The sequence below is a fragment of the Sorex araneus genome, chromosome 6, assembly GCF_027595985.1.
Source record: "Sorex araneus isolate mSorAra2 chromosome 6, mSorAra2.pri, whole genome shotgun sequence".
Lineage (NCBI taxonomy): Eukaryota > Metazoa > Chordata > Mammalia > Eulipotyphla > Soricidae > Sorex > Sorex araneus.
The window spans coordinates 138,122,523-138,135,697 of NC_073307.1; the positions used below are offsets into that span (position 1 = coordinate 138,122,523).

Genomic DNA, 13,175 nt, shown 5'->3' on the forward strand with positions numbered 1-13,175 from the left:
GATTTCTGTATTTTAGTAACTAAGTCCAGAGAAATGTCTGCCAGGAATCGCAACATTGTAAGCTTGTACCTCTCAGCTACTTTATATTCCACATATGAGTGCGATCTTTCTATGTCTGTCTCTTTCTTTCTGACTCATTTCACTCAGCATGATACTTTCAGGGGGAAAAATCTTACTGCAGTCTATGTGTCATAGTGATAGAACTTGAATTTGAGGCTCACATGAGAACAATGAGTGAATTTACTCACAGGACAGTATCTGGTGCAGTATGGGGCTTCAGTGGATGCCTCTCTTAAGTATGCCTTACCATACTTAACATACTCCTGCAAGTATGTTCCATGACCAGACATTTGTCCCAGCCAGGTGGAAACTGTAGATACAACACAGGTTTGGAGAGATGATATCTGTTTCTTTTCAGTTCTAACTTGTGAGTCTCTGAAAACTAATTAGAAAAGAAGGGGAGTGGCTAGAGCGTTATTTGGGAGTTTGTCATGCCTCAAAGGCTTGTTCCGTCCTGAGGATGTCCCCTCCCTGGTACAGAACACCGTGGCTGGGAGTCCAAAGTTTCTGGTGGCTCTGATGAGTGAGGTCCAGAGAGCCTCAGACCTTGGAGAGCACCGTGGCCTCGTTTCTCATCCTCCCATCCCCATGAGCCACACAGAACAGGCTGCTAACACTCAGCATTGTCCTTGCACACAGGGCCCCTTTGTTTCCCAGCTACACAGAGCAGCGGGACTGTCATAATGGCCTTGAATGGCACTTTTCTCCCCTCTCTCCTACGTTACACTTGTTTTTGTTCAGTTTGGGAATCGTCAAAACAATGATTTCCTGCAGGGGGATTTGCTTTTCATCTGTTCCGCCTGTTTCTCCATCAGTGCTCAGGCCCCAGGCTCTGGGGAGCTGAGTGGGGACGCAGGCCCAGAGAGAGCTGGACCCGGGGGTATGTCACCCTCCAGGGAGGCTGAGGAATCATGGGACCTCATCCTGCCCTGCGCAGCGGGACCTGTCATGGAGAGAGAGGCAGAGCAGGTAACACCGGAGGAAGACTGAGAGCTGCTGGTGGGGAGTGGAGGTGGGTGGATATGGTCGAGCGTGGGTCATTTTATTAATTCTATTTTATAAATGACAGGTTTGGGGGTTCTAGACAGACCCTTTACTCAAGAGCTACTGCTTCTGGTAAAGAAACAAGCAAAAAAAAAAAACAAAACAAATGACGTCAAGACCAGAAGCCTCTCTCTGATTCCTGTTCAATGCTTCTGATATTTTTTTTGATGTGGGTTTATTGCTATGTTCCTTAACTACAGCTGCCATTGCTGTTTTCCTATATGTATCATATTTAGAGAGACATATTACTTTGTGTTTATTTCTGCATTGCTAGCTACAGTAACACATATGCAATGTGCTTCCCATTCCAGCTTGATCCAAACCTAGACAGTCTTGCAGAATCTGTGTTTTCTACAGCGTGCTTCCTACATAAGAACCCTTTGTGGTAATTTGAGGTTAGCACCATTTTCACTGTGAGAGGTTATAATGTATAATGAGAACTGTGGATACCGAGTCCTTACCTTGTGGCAGGCAATGTTACAAGGATTTGCATGTGTTTCTTTCTTTCTTTCTTTCCCTCTAGTAACCCTATTGAACAGGCACTATTATTATCTTGATTTTATAGATGAGGGCATTGTAGAATAGAGAAATTAAGTAACTCACACAGTTATCAAGTGGCAGAAACCAGGATCTAAACTCTAGAGTATTAAGTGAATTTAAAGTTTCCCAAGGCTGGTATCAGTTTGGAGTTAATCTCCTCTGATTATGAGGTATAGAGGTTTGTAGAATTTTTGCCTTTGATTTGTCATCTTAGGGAATATAAAATCTCTTAAATGATTTGTCTATTGTTCGCTTTTGCCTTGCTCTAAGAAAACAGAATTGTTCAATAGTAATAAGGACAGAATTGGGAATGACATTGATTATTAAATGAATGCATTTTTAATTTTACCGGAGACTGGGCTATGTTGTCACAGATGTGGGAGAACGTATATTGAATGAATGGGAATTATGGGCTTATATATTCAGGAAGTAATCTTTAGTGTTGCTTATCACTATCCCAGATATTTCCTCTGTGAAACCTCAAATCTTTCCTCCCTTGGGGATGAGAATTAGTGTAGATTTCTGATTCCTCTGCCTTCCCGTTTCATGCCAATGCAACAATAATATTTTTTTTTATTGAATCATCGTGAGAACAGTTACAAAGCTTTCCAGTTTAAGTCTCGGTCATACAATGATCAAACACCCATCCCTTCACCAGTGCACATTTTCCACCACCAAGAACCCCAGTATACCTCCCATCCCACCCCTCTCGCTCCATATGTGGCAGATGACTTCCACTTTTCTCTCTCTCCACTTTGATTACATTCAACATTTCAACAAAAGACCCACCATTATTACTTGGAATTTCCCCCAACAATCAGACCCACTGAAAAGGCATCATTAGATAATTAGTTTTCTATTGCTGATTCTGAAGAGCATATGATGATTTTGGATTTCTGATATTTTAGTAGTAAGTTTGGAGGGATTTTGACCAAAAGCTGCTGGGTTCCGAGACTGGTTTGTGTGCCTCTGGGATCATGGCCATTCAGGAGCCAGGGGCTGTTCATGGGGAGCAACTCGGGCCTTCTCAGGACAGGGAGAGGGGCCAGTTCCACACTCCATCCTGTGAGGCCTGTGTGTCATGTCACTGCAGCCTCATACCTGGCTGTCCAGTAGGCTCTGTAAAGGTGGCGGCCACTGTGATACCGGGGAGAAAAGGCAAAAGGGACAAACACTTTTCCCCACCTAGGGTGGCACAGCCCTATATTTTAATGCTCAATCCAGATGCATTTCTGCCAAAATCCGCTGGGTTTCGAGACTGGTTTGTGTGCCTCTGGGATCATGGCCATTCGGGAGCCAAGAGCCATTTGTGGCCGGCAACTCGGGGCCTCGTCGGGGCGGGGAGAGGGGCAATAATAATTTTTTTTTTGCTTTTTGGGTCACACTGGGTTACTCCTGCACAGGGGTTACTCCTGGCTTTGCACTCAGGAATTACCCCTGTCGGTGCTCAGGGGACCATATGGGATGCTGGGAATCTAACCTTGTGTGCAGAACCCGGGCAGCTAGTATATCAGGAACACAGTCTGAGATCTCCCCATGCCCAAGACTTGAACCCCTCAGCTTGAAACCTTCTCATTCCCCAAGCATAGCTTATCAATAGAGTAAGGACAGAGATGTGGAATATCTTTTTGTGTGGAATTGCATGTAACCTCTTACTAAACATTCAAAGAATAACTTAAACCTGTTCTTTGAGTCTTCTTAAAAGATTACTAAATACATTTTATGAAAACAATATCACCCTAATATCAAAATTGGAAAAGAAATATGCAACTAAAGAAAACTAGGGGCCAAGATCTCTCACAAAGACAGATGCAAAAACTATCAAAAAATAGTAGCAAATCAAATTCAACAATATATCAATACATCACAACTGAGTGAGCTTTCTTTCAGGGATGCAAGATGATTCAACATACACAAACCAATCACTGTCATACATTATATCAGTATAAAAATAAAGACAAAAGTCACATGATAATATCAACTGATGTTGAGTAAACATTTGATAATACTCAGCATCCACTTATGATAAGAATTCTCAAGAAAACTGAGACTAGAAGAACCATATATCAACACAATAAAAGTCATATACTGTAAGCCTACAGCTAATACCATGCGCAATGGTGAAAGATCAAAAAATAAAAATTTTAATTAGGAACAAGATAAAGTTGTTGATTTAATTTAATATTTAAATTGTCTATTTAATTTAATATTTGAGGAATTAGTTAGAGCAATTAGACAACCACAAGAAATGAAAGGAAAGTAGATTGGAAGAGAAATGAAATTATCAGTATTTTCAGATTATATAATAATATATAGGAAACCCTAAAAACTCAATTAAAAAGCTATTAGAAGAAAATTTAATAAGTACAGTAAAGTACTGGTTACAAAATCAATATGAAAAAATCACTTTCACTCTTAGATGCAAATAATAAATGAGAAGTAGAAAGAGAAAACAACAGAAGCAATCTCAGTTACAATTGCATTCAAAAGCATGAAATGCTTAAATATGTTTATCAAAGGAAATGAAAGACTACGTAGTAAAAAATACAAGACACTGTTTAAAGAAACACTAAGAGAAGGTTTCACTTATTTGTGCAATGTAAGGATATAAAATTGATGAAAAGGCTAGAGAGATAGTACAGCAGAGAGGGCTTTCACCTTGCAGGCAGTTGACTGGCTTAAATGTCTGATAACTTATAAGGTCCCCCTGAGCCCTGTCTGGAGTTATTTCTGAGCATTTGAGCATTTTGAGCTAGGAATGAGCCCTGAGCACAGCTGAGTGTGGCCCCCAAATCAAAATAAAACAAAATAAAACTGATGAGCAAACAAAAAGGTATGAATTAATAAGCTGATGGTCTTGACAAAACATTTAAGATTACTTGGAGGATGAGGATGGGAAACAGTTGCTTGACTTTAAAAAAGAATAAATAACTTGACACTATTAATGCTGCTTTTTTACATATTTGCGTCTAATTGCCTAGAATTTTACATTGAGCAAAATTGCAATTTTTTTTTACTCCAAGATTTATAGAGAATGATACAATATAGAAACAATTGCAAAGAGTGTAGGTAAAAGAACTTCAGCTGTTAATGATTAGCTTTCAGGAATTTTATTTTCCAGTAAAATGATTTCCTCCATATGCTTAACCATGATTGCTGTTTCAAAATGTACTACGAAAGGGGCGTGTGCATATTAAAAAAGAGAAGTGCATGAAACCGTATTGTATTCTGGAAAACCTTACTTGAGTCTAAAGGAGCATTATCCGCTCATCTTCTCACTCCTAAGCAGTGCTTTACCTAAAGACTTCAAAGTAGGTATCTTATTCCTAACTTCTTAGGAACAACTTTTTTGTTGAAGTTTTAAATTATTTTCTTGAAATGTCCAAATCCCAGGCCTGCAGCTGCCTGTCCAGTTCCAGTTGTGGGGAAGGGATGGTGATAATAGGTCTGGCAGCACGGGGCTGCCTGGGCTAGGTGGGAAGCTTCAGAGACCCTCGGTTTGGGGCTGTAGCTGACTCGGGTCAAGGCCTGCACTTCTGTCACCACAGAACCCTGAGACTACATCTGAAGCTTACAGGCACGACATGGAGTCTGGCTCTTGAAAGGGCCCCGCAGAGTGGTGTCTGGGCCAATGCAGCTTCTCCATGGGAGATGGGCACTTCAGGGGAGGCCACGGAGTCGAGGAAAGTGACAGAGTATAGAGGATTTCCACCATCTATGATCAAGGGTAATATAGGAACAGGATTCAGGAGAGAAGGGGGATGAAGGGCTGATAAATTAGTCTTGGTGGCTGGACAGTTAGCTTGGGCCGCAGGTGAGCACAAAACGTAAGAGAAGTGACCCAAGTGGGCTTGTCTTTTGGGAGGAGTTCAGGACAGGGCACTGGAGCACAGAATGTCTGACCCCTCGGGCTGCTGGACAGGAAGGAGGACTGCCACATCGGAAGCTGCAGGCAGAAAGCCAGACTCCAGACAACGAAAGCCAGAAGCCAAGCTGGGGTCTCAGGTCTCAGCCCTGATACAGGAAGACGCTAAGTGCTTTTTCTTGAGTGCAGGCGTCAGCTGGATGGGGTCCATCTAGGGAGGCTAAGACCTCCCTAGAATACCTGTGGTTTCTGAATGGGACCGCTGCAGAGATGCTGTGCCATCATCCAGGGACTGTGTGTCCATGCGCCTGTAGAACTAGGCTGTGATTGGATGAGATGGAGGGCATTCTTCTTTTATTGCAGTAATTATCCTGGGTTGTTCTTTCTTTCAGCAAATATCCTTCTTGCGCCTTTGTGAGCTGAACGCTGGGGAGAGGGAGGCAAAGGAAAGATATTCCATTCTTCTCAGAGCTCACAGCTTGGAGCTTGGAAAATTGCAATTTGAATGCAGTGTGGTAGAAAGACTGCAAACAAGATTTGGGGACTGCTGGAGAAATTTGGATGTAGGGCAAGTATTTAGTGATCTTGAGAATCTTTTTAGGTACATGTTTAAGTTAGGAGAATGCTTTACGTTTTTTGTTTCCTTTTTTGAGATGCAAGTTGAGCTATTGTGAGAGTAGTGATATTGGTAATATACTTGGAAACAAAATGAGAGAGAGACACAGAGAGAGAAGAGAGAGAGGGAAAGGGAGGGAAGAGAGACACTTTGGTGAATCATTGCCAATTATCAGGGATATATAATAAGAGCTTATTCTGAAGTTGTACCATTCCTTTTGCTTTTGGTTTATCCTTGTGACATCATTAATAATGTCCATTTGAAAATACAAAGAAAAGGCCTGGGGATGACCCTGAGGCATGAAGCTGCAGTGTGATCCCTGGCACCACTCCACATAAAATATGACAGTATGAGATCCCCAGTTCACTATAAGCAAGCACCTGCATGCACCACAACTGAACTGTGTGCCCCCACCACCACTATTATAAAACAAAATCAACTGTGTGAAGGAAATCGGGGGTGGAGAAAGGGTTAGCTTTGTGGAGAATGCAAAATGGGTCAGCTCCCTACAGAGATGTCTCTTGGAACCCAACCATTGACAATGTTACAATTCCAGAGGACCTCTCATAATTTTCATAATAAGCAATAGAAAATAAATTATCTAGTATCTGCCCCTAGCAGGCAGGCTTGAATGGTGGTGGGAAAATCTGAAATAATGGTGGTGGGAAGGTGGTGGGATTAGTGTTGAAATCTTGAATGTAATTAATTAATGCGAAGAACCTTATGAAAATAAAGTTAAAAAAAAAAGAAACTTTGTGGAGAGCGTCCTGGCAGAGGGAATAGCACTGAGAAGGCCTAGTTGCTAGATGAACATAAAGACACTTACTACGAGACTAGACTGCGAAGCAGAGGATCACCAGAACGTGAGGGTGGAAAGGTGGAGAGGCTTTGCCTCATCATGTGAGATGAGTAGGCGATTTGGGATTTTGTTCTGATTCCGATGTAAGCAGGAAATCCTTCCAAATCCATAGCTCCATCCTGTCTCGATATAGATACAGCCTTATTTCTAGGAATATGAGATAGAGATCTCTCTTTCACAAACTATGTTTATATTTCATTTCAGAAGAAGTAGCTAACTTGTCAATCTATTGGGGTTTGACAGTCACTTTTTTTTTTTTGCTTTTTGGGTCACATCGGGTGGTGCACAGGGGGTTACTCCTGGCGGTGCTCAGGGAACCAGATGGGATGCTGGGAATCGAACCCGGGTCGGCCACGTGCAAGGCAAATGCCCTACCCACTGTGCTATTGCTCCAGTCCCCTTGACAGTCACTTTTAAGTGTCCTAAGCATTTCAGCTACATTTGTTCATGATTCTCCATGGCACCTTTTTCAAGTACCTGCAAATTAGTATATCTGCTAATTTGTGATTAGGACCACAAAGCTGATAGAGCCAGGAAGGTTCTGACTCTAAAATCCAAGTTATGACCAGTAGGCAATACCTCCTCTCAAGTCCAGACGGCGCCCCGTGCAGGGAAGGGATGTCAGGGAAGCAGGGATCAAGGCTACAGATTGCTTAGGAGGATCCAGAGAGTGGCAATAGAGACTGTGGAGATGACATAATGGACAGGGCAGAATTATTGGAGAGTGAGATCAGCAGGGCTTGGTCGCGGTCAGGTTGCAGGAGTTTCCCAGCATGCTACTTAATCCACACCTCACTGAGGACCTGCCCCATCTAGGCCGTTTGAAGTGGGACAGAGTCAGAGAACGTGCAGCCTGCAAGAGAGCGGGTCCCGGTCGGCCTCCATCAGTGGGATACCTGCCCTTTACCCTGTTTCCTTCCTTCCCTGCCCTGCTTCTCCTTCAGGGCTCTGCTAACCTCCATTCTGATGCATTTTGGTATTTTATTTGTTTAAATTCTCCTGCAGCTCTGGAATCTGCAGGGCATTTCTGTGCCCTGAGTTTAATGGCTCAGAGCACTCTCCACCCCAGCATGCTGCCAGCCCCTAATTATGGGATGTGAACCCCTATATTGTTCTACCAGAAGTCATCCATCCCTGCTCCCTTCAGAGGGCCCAGTGGGGATGTGTTATATAAATATTGAAAAAAATGATAGAAAAATGCTTGTCTATGCCCTTCTAATAAGCTTATCGATTTTTTAAGGCCTCCTGAGGCATGAATACAAAATTCCCTGCTAGTAATTGGCTACTAGATTGCTGTTCATGGAAGAGTGGCGTATGGATCCGGGTGAGTGCCCACCAGAGCAGGAGGAGGTGGTCTGACCTTCCAGATAATCCACCACAGAGAGGGTGCCCTTTTGAGAGGGACTTGTCCTCACCTGAAGTGACAGGCACTGTGGCCAGGAGGGGATCCTCTGGATCCTGGAACCCATTTATCAATTTCACTTCATTTCTCTCAGAGCTTTAGTTTTTCTTGCCAGTGGTCCCAAGAATTCCAAGTGTGTCTGTTTTTCTTTATCAAAAATGATACAAAGCCAGAGGGATAATACAGGGCACAAGGTTTTTGTCTTGCATGCAGCTGACACCAGTTCAATCTCCAACATTACATAGGGTCCTCTGAGCACAGTCAGAAATAATCTCTGAGTACAGCTGGATGTGACCTTCCAAACTCAAACTCAAGAAAAATGATAATACATCTACAGAGGTCTTGCATTTGGGAATAAAACTAGTTCTGAGAGATTCCTATCTTCTATTCCTCTCTAAAGGAGTTGTTCATTTAGCAGCAATATTCGGTTAGCTGCTCTTATGGACTACTTCCTGTTCTAGTGCTACAATACAAATCTCATGCATAAGAATGTAAAATATCTCCTTTCCTGGGACTTACTTTTTAGGGAATTTGTGAGAATTTTTGTGTGTGCTTTCTGATTCATATCTAAACATGAGTATTTATATCTGCACAAGTCTTTATGTATATCCATATCAGTATTTATATCATTTATATATGTATTATTTTAATCAACATCTACATTTATATATTTTACCTATATCCATATTTATATAATTTGCATCTGTGTCTCTATATTTTATCATTTATGTTCAAATCTATATATCATTGATATCTACAGTTATACCTATGTCATTTATGTCTACTTCTGCATCTGTTTCACTCCTATCTGTGTATTTAGAATGGCACCATACATGATTCTGTGCCTAGTTTTCTTCACTGCATTGTATTAGGAACTTGCTCCATATCAGCTTATAGATCTTCATTATTTGACTGCTACATGATGGTCTTCTGTAGTCACAAGCCCCTTATGATAAACCTTTAATTTATTCTAGTTTTTGTCTCAGATAGAAAAAAGTTTGCTGAATCAAATTTCCTTTTGCATATACTTTTGTATGCACAATGTCCATATGCTTATCGAGTAACAATGGGTAAAGTAATTTCTCCATGCCCCAGTTTCTTCATTTATAAAGCAAGGATAATAATAGTGTCCTGCTCTATTAATTAATCAAAAAAGTGTAAACTAAGTAAATGAGATGCCACTTCATATTTGCTGGGAAGACTGTAATTAAAAAGGCAGACAGTTGCCAGTGTTGGCTTGCAATGACATGAAGAAGTTGGAACCCTGTATGTGTCTGATGAGATTTGGAAATGGGAAGAACTAGAAAAAAAGTGTGACTGCTCCTAAAAAAAATTTAACATAAAAATATCCCTACCTTTCTAAGACTTACTTTCTAGAGAATCTGATGTAACAATTCTACTCTGACATATTAACTGCATAAAATGAAAACACATGTCTTCACAAACAATGTGTACCAAAAATTCATAGAAGTATTATTCATAATAAAAAAGAGGAAGAAAAATTATACATGTCTACTGATGAACAGAAAAAGTGTAACCAAGTATACTCTGAGGTATTATTTCATATTAAAATCTCAAGTTTAATTTGCTCGGAGAAGGGCCAGGTTCCATGCCTGACATCACATGTACCCCCTGATCAACACTGGAAAACACACCCAAGCACAGAGCCAGGAATCAAGCACCTTTAAGGTTGGCCCCCAAATCATCAACAAAAATAAGTATTAATACATGTTATGGCATAAATCCATCTTGAAAACACGATGCTAACTGAAGGCAGCCACTTATCGTGATTTCATTTATGTGAAGCACTCAGTACAGGCAAATGCAAAGAGACAGAAAGATTGGTAGGAGGCACCCTGCGGGATGGGAAATGGGGTTGAGGTCATGATCAATGAATGACTGCTTATGGACAGAGGATTTCTTGGAGGGAAGTAATAAGAATATTTCTAAATAGATTGTGGTAATGGTTACATGAACGATGTGAAAATCTACCAACTACCATTAGGTTGTACACTTTCAGCTGGTAAATTTATGACCCAAGAATTGTATCTCATGTTACCTTATTCTACACTCCACAAATGAGTGCAGTCCCTCTATGTCTGTCCCTCTCTTTCTGACTCATTTCACTTAGCATGAGACTCTCCATGTCTATTCATTTAAAGCAAATTTGATGACTTCATCTCTCCTAACAGCTGCGTAGTGTTCCATTATGTAGATGTACCAAAGTTTCTTTAGCCAGTCATCTGTTCTCGGGCACTTGGGTTGTTTCCAGATTTTGGCTATTGTGAACAGTGCTGCAATGAATATATAGGTACAGATGTCATTTCTACTGTGCTCTTTTGTATCCTCGGGATATGTTCCCAGAAGTGGTATTGCAGGATCATATGGAAACTCAATTTTTAGTTTTTGAAGGACTGTCCATATTGTTTTTCAGAAAGGCTGGACCAGTCAGCATTCCCACCAACAGTGAAAGAGCATCCCTTTTCCCCTACATTCACGCCATCACTGGTTGCTTTTGTTCTTTTGAATGTGTGCCAATCTCTGTGGTGTGAGATGATATCTCACTGTTGTTTTGATTTGCATCTCCTTGATGACTAGCGATGTGTAGCATTTTTTCATGTGACTTTTGGCCATTTGTATTTCTTTTTTGAGGAAACTTCTGTTCATTTCTTATCCCCATTTTTTGATGAGGTTGGAGGTTTTTTCTTATACGATTCTACTAGTGTCGTGTATATCCTGGATATTAATACCTTATCAGATGGATTGCCCCATAGCTGGAAGCCTGCTTCATGAGTGGAGGGGAGAAGGAAGATGGAATAGGGAAGGGATCATTAAGAAAATGATGGCTGGAGAGAAATGCCTCCAGACTGTGAACTAAGCCACGGCCTCAGGCCGCCCGAGGAGGGGAAAAGTTTTTCTCTCTTGGCTTTTCCTTTCAGGGGAGCGGCGTGGCGACCGCCATCTTATAAGGCCTACTAAACAGAGGTACGAGCTTGCAATGATGCAATTTTTGGCAGAAATTTCCCTGGACTTACTTACTAAAGTACAGAAATCCAAAACTTCATATCTCTTCATTCTCAGCAAGGGAAAAACAAATCTTCAAATGTTGCCTTTTCAGCAGGTTCGATTTTGGGGGGAAATTTCCAAGTAATAATAGTGAGTTTTATGTTGAAATATTGAATCTAATCAAAATAGAGAGAAAGTAAAGTGAAAATTATCAGCTACACAGGCGGGGGGTTAGGGGGTAGGAAGTACTGGGGTTCTTGGTAGTGGAACATGGGCACTGGTGAAGGGATGGGTGTTTGGGCATTATATGACTGAGACTTACGCTGGAAATCTTTGTAACTTTTCACATGGTGATTCAATAAAAAATTAAAAAAAGAAAAGAAAATGATGGCTGGAGGAATCAGTCAGGATGGGAGATGTGTGCCGAAAGTAGATAACGGACCAAACAGGATGACAGTGATACAGTTGCTGCTGTATCACTGTCAGTGTATGTGTTGCAAGCCATAATGCCCAAAAGTAGAAAGAGAGTATGGGGAATATTGTCTGCAATGGAGGCAGGGGAGGGTGGGAAAGGGGGGTATACCAGAGATATTTGTGGTGGGGAATGTGCACTGGTGGAGGGTTGGGTGTTTGATCATTGTGAGATTGTAACCCAAACATGAAAGCTTGTAACTATCTCATGGTGATTGATGGTAGCACAGCAGGTAGGGCGTTTGCCTTGCATCCAGCCAACCCGGGTTCGATTTCTCCATCCCTCTCAGAGAGCCCAGCAAGCTACCAAGAATATCTCACCCACACGGCAGAGCCTGGCAAGCTACCCGTGCCGTGTTGGATATGCCAAAAACACTAACAAGTCTCACAATGGAGACGTTACTAGTGCCTGCTCAAGCAAATCGGTGAGCAAAGGGATGACAGTGAAACAAATTTAAAAATTAAAAAAAATTGTTTCTCAACAGAACTATTATTTTCAATATAACAATAACTCCATCATGAGTTGTGAAGATTACAGTGATGACATAAAAGTGTGTAGGTCAGGCCTGGGCATCCTATACACTATGAAACTACTCTTGTTGCTGGAGACTAGGTTGCTAGAAACAGAATCCTTTGGCTAAAGGGGTTGCACATTTTCTTTCCATTCTAGTTTTTCATTCTCAAAGACTCTGCAAAGTAGCACTCTGAAAAAAATGTCTCTACTAATTCATTCTGAGCAGTGTGTGCAGGGAAACCTGGAGTTTTTCCTTTTCTCCTTAGAGCAGCAACTGTATCACTGTCATCCCGTTGTTTATCAATTTGTTCGAGAGGGCGCCAGTAACGTCTTCATTTGTCCCTGTCGTGTGCTAGTGTAGCCCAATGGCGTCTGCTCATTCCAGGAACATGAAGAGCACGTTATTGTTGCTGTTTTTGGCATATCAAATATGTCAAGGGTAACTTGCCAGGCTCTACTGTGTGGGCGAGATACTCTTGATAGCTTACTGGGCTCCCTGAGAGGGACGAAGGGAATCAACCCTGGGTCGGCCGTGTGCAAGGCAAACACCCTACCCACTATGCTATCGCTCCAGTCCAATTAAATCTTATAAAAATATAAAATAAAAGTAACCTTATATCAACCTCTCCTTGATCATCCTTCTTAACGCCGGCATATTGGAGGCTCTTTCGGTGTCAGGAGAATGAGGCCCATTGTTGTTTCTGTTTTTGGCATATCTAATATGCCACGGGTAGCTTGCCAGGCTCTCCGAGAGGGATGGAGGCTTTTAGGGTGGCCTCCAGTCACCCTTACAGGTGT

At 41.7% G+C, this 13,175-nt stretch overlaps 1 protein-coding gene across 2 annotated transcripts in view; it reads left to right on the forward strand.

The window, feature by feature from the left end:
* Positions 1-841: 841 nt before the first annotated feature.
* Positions 842-13,175, forward strand: part of PRR5L (proline rich 5 like) — a 203,795-nt gene continuing 191,461 nt past the window's right edge. Inside the window, exon 1 of one of the 2 annotated variants that reach the window (XM_055143266.1) lies at positions 842-1,072. The gene's annotated coding sequence lies outside the window, so the exon portion shown is untranslated. The remainder of the gene's footprint in view (positions 1,073-13,175) is intronic. The other variant, XM_004607909.2, reaches the window with a different exon arrangement.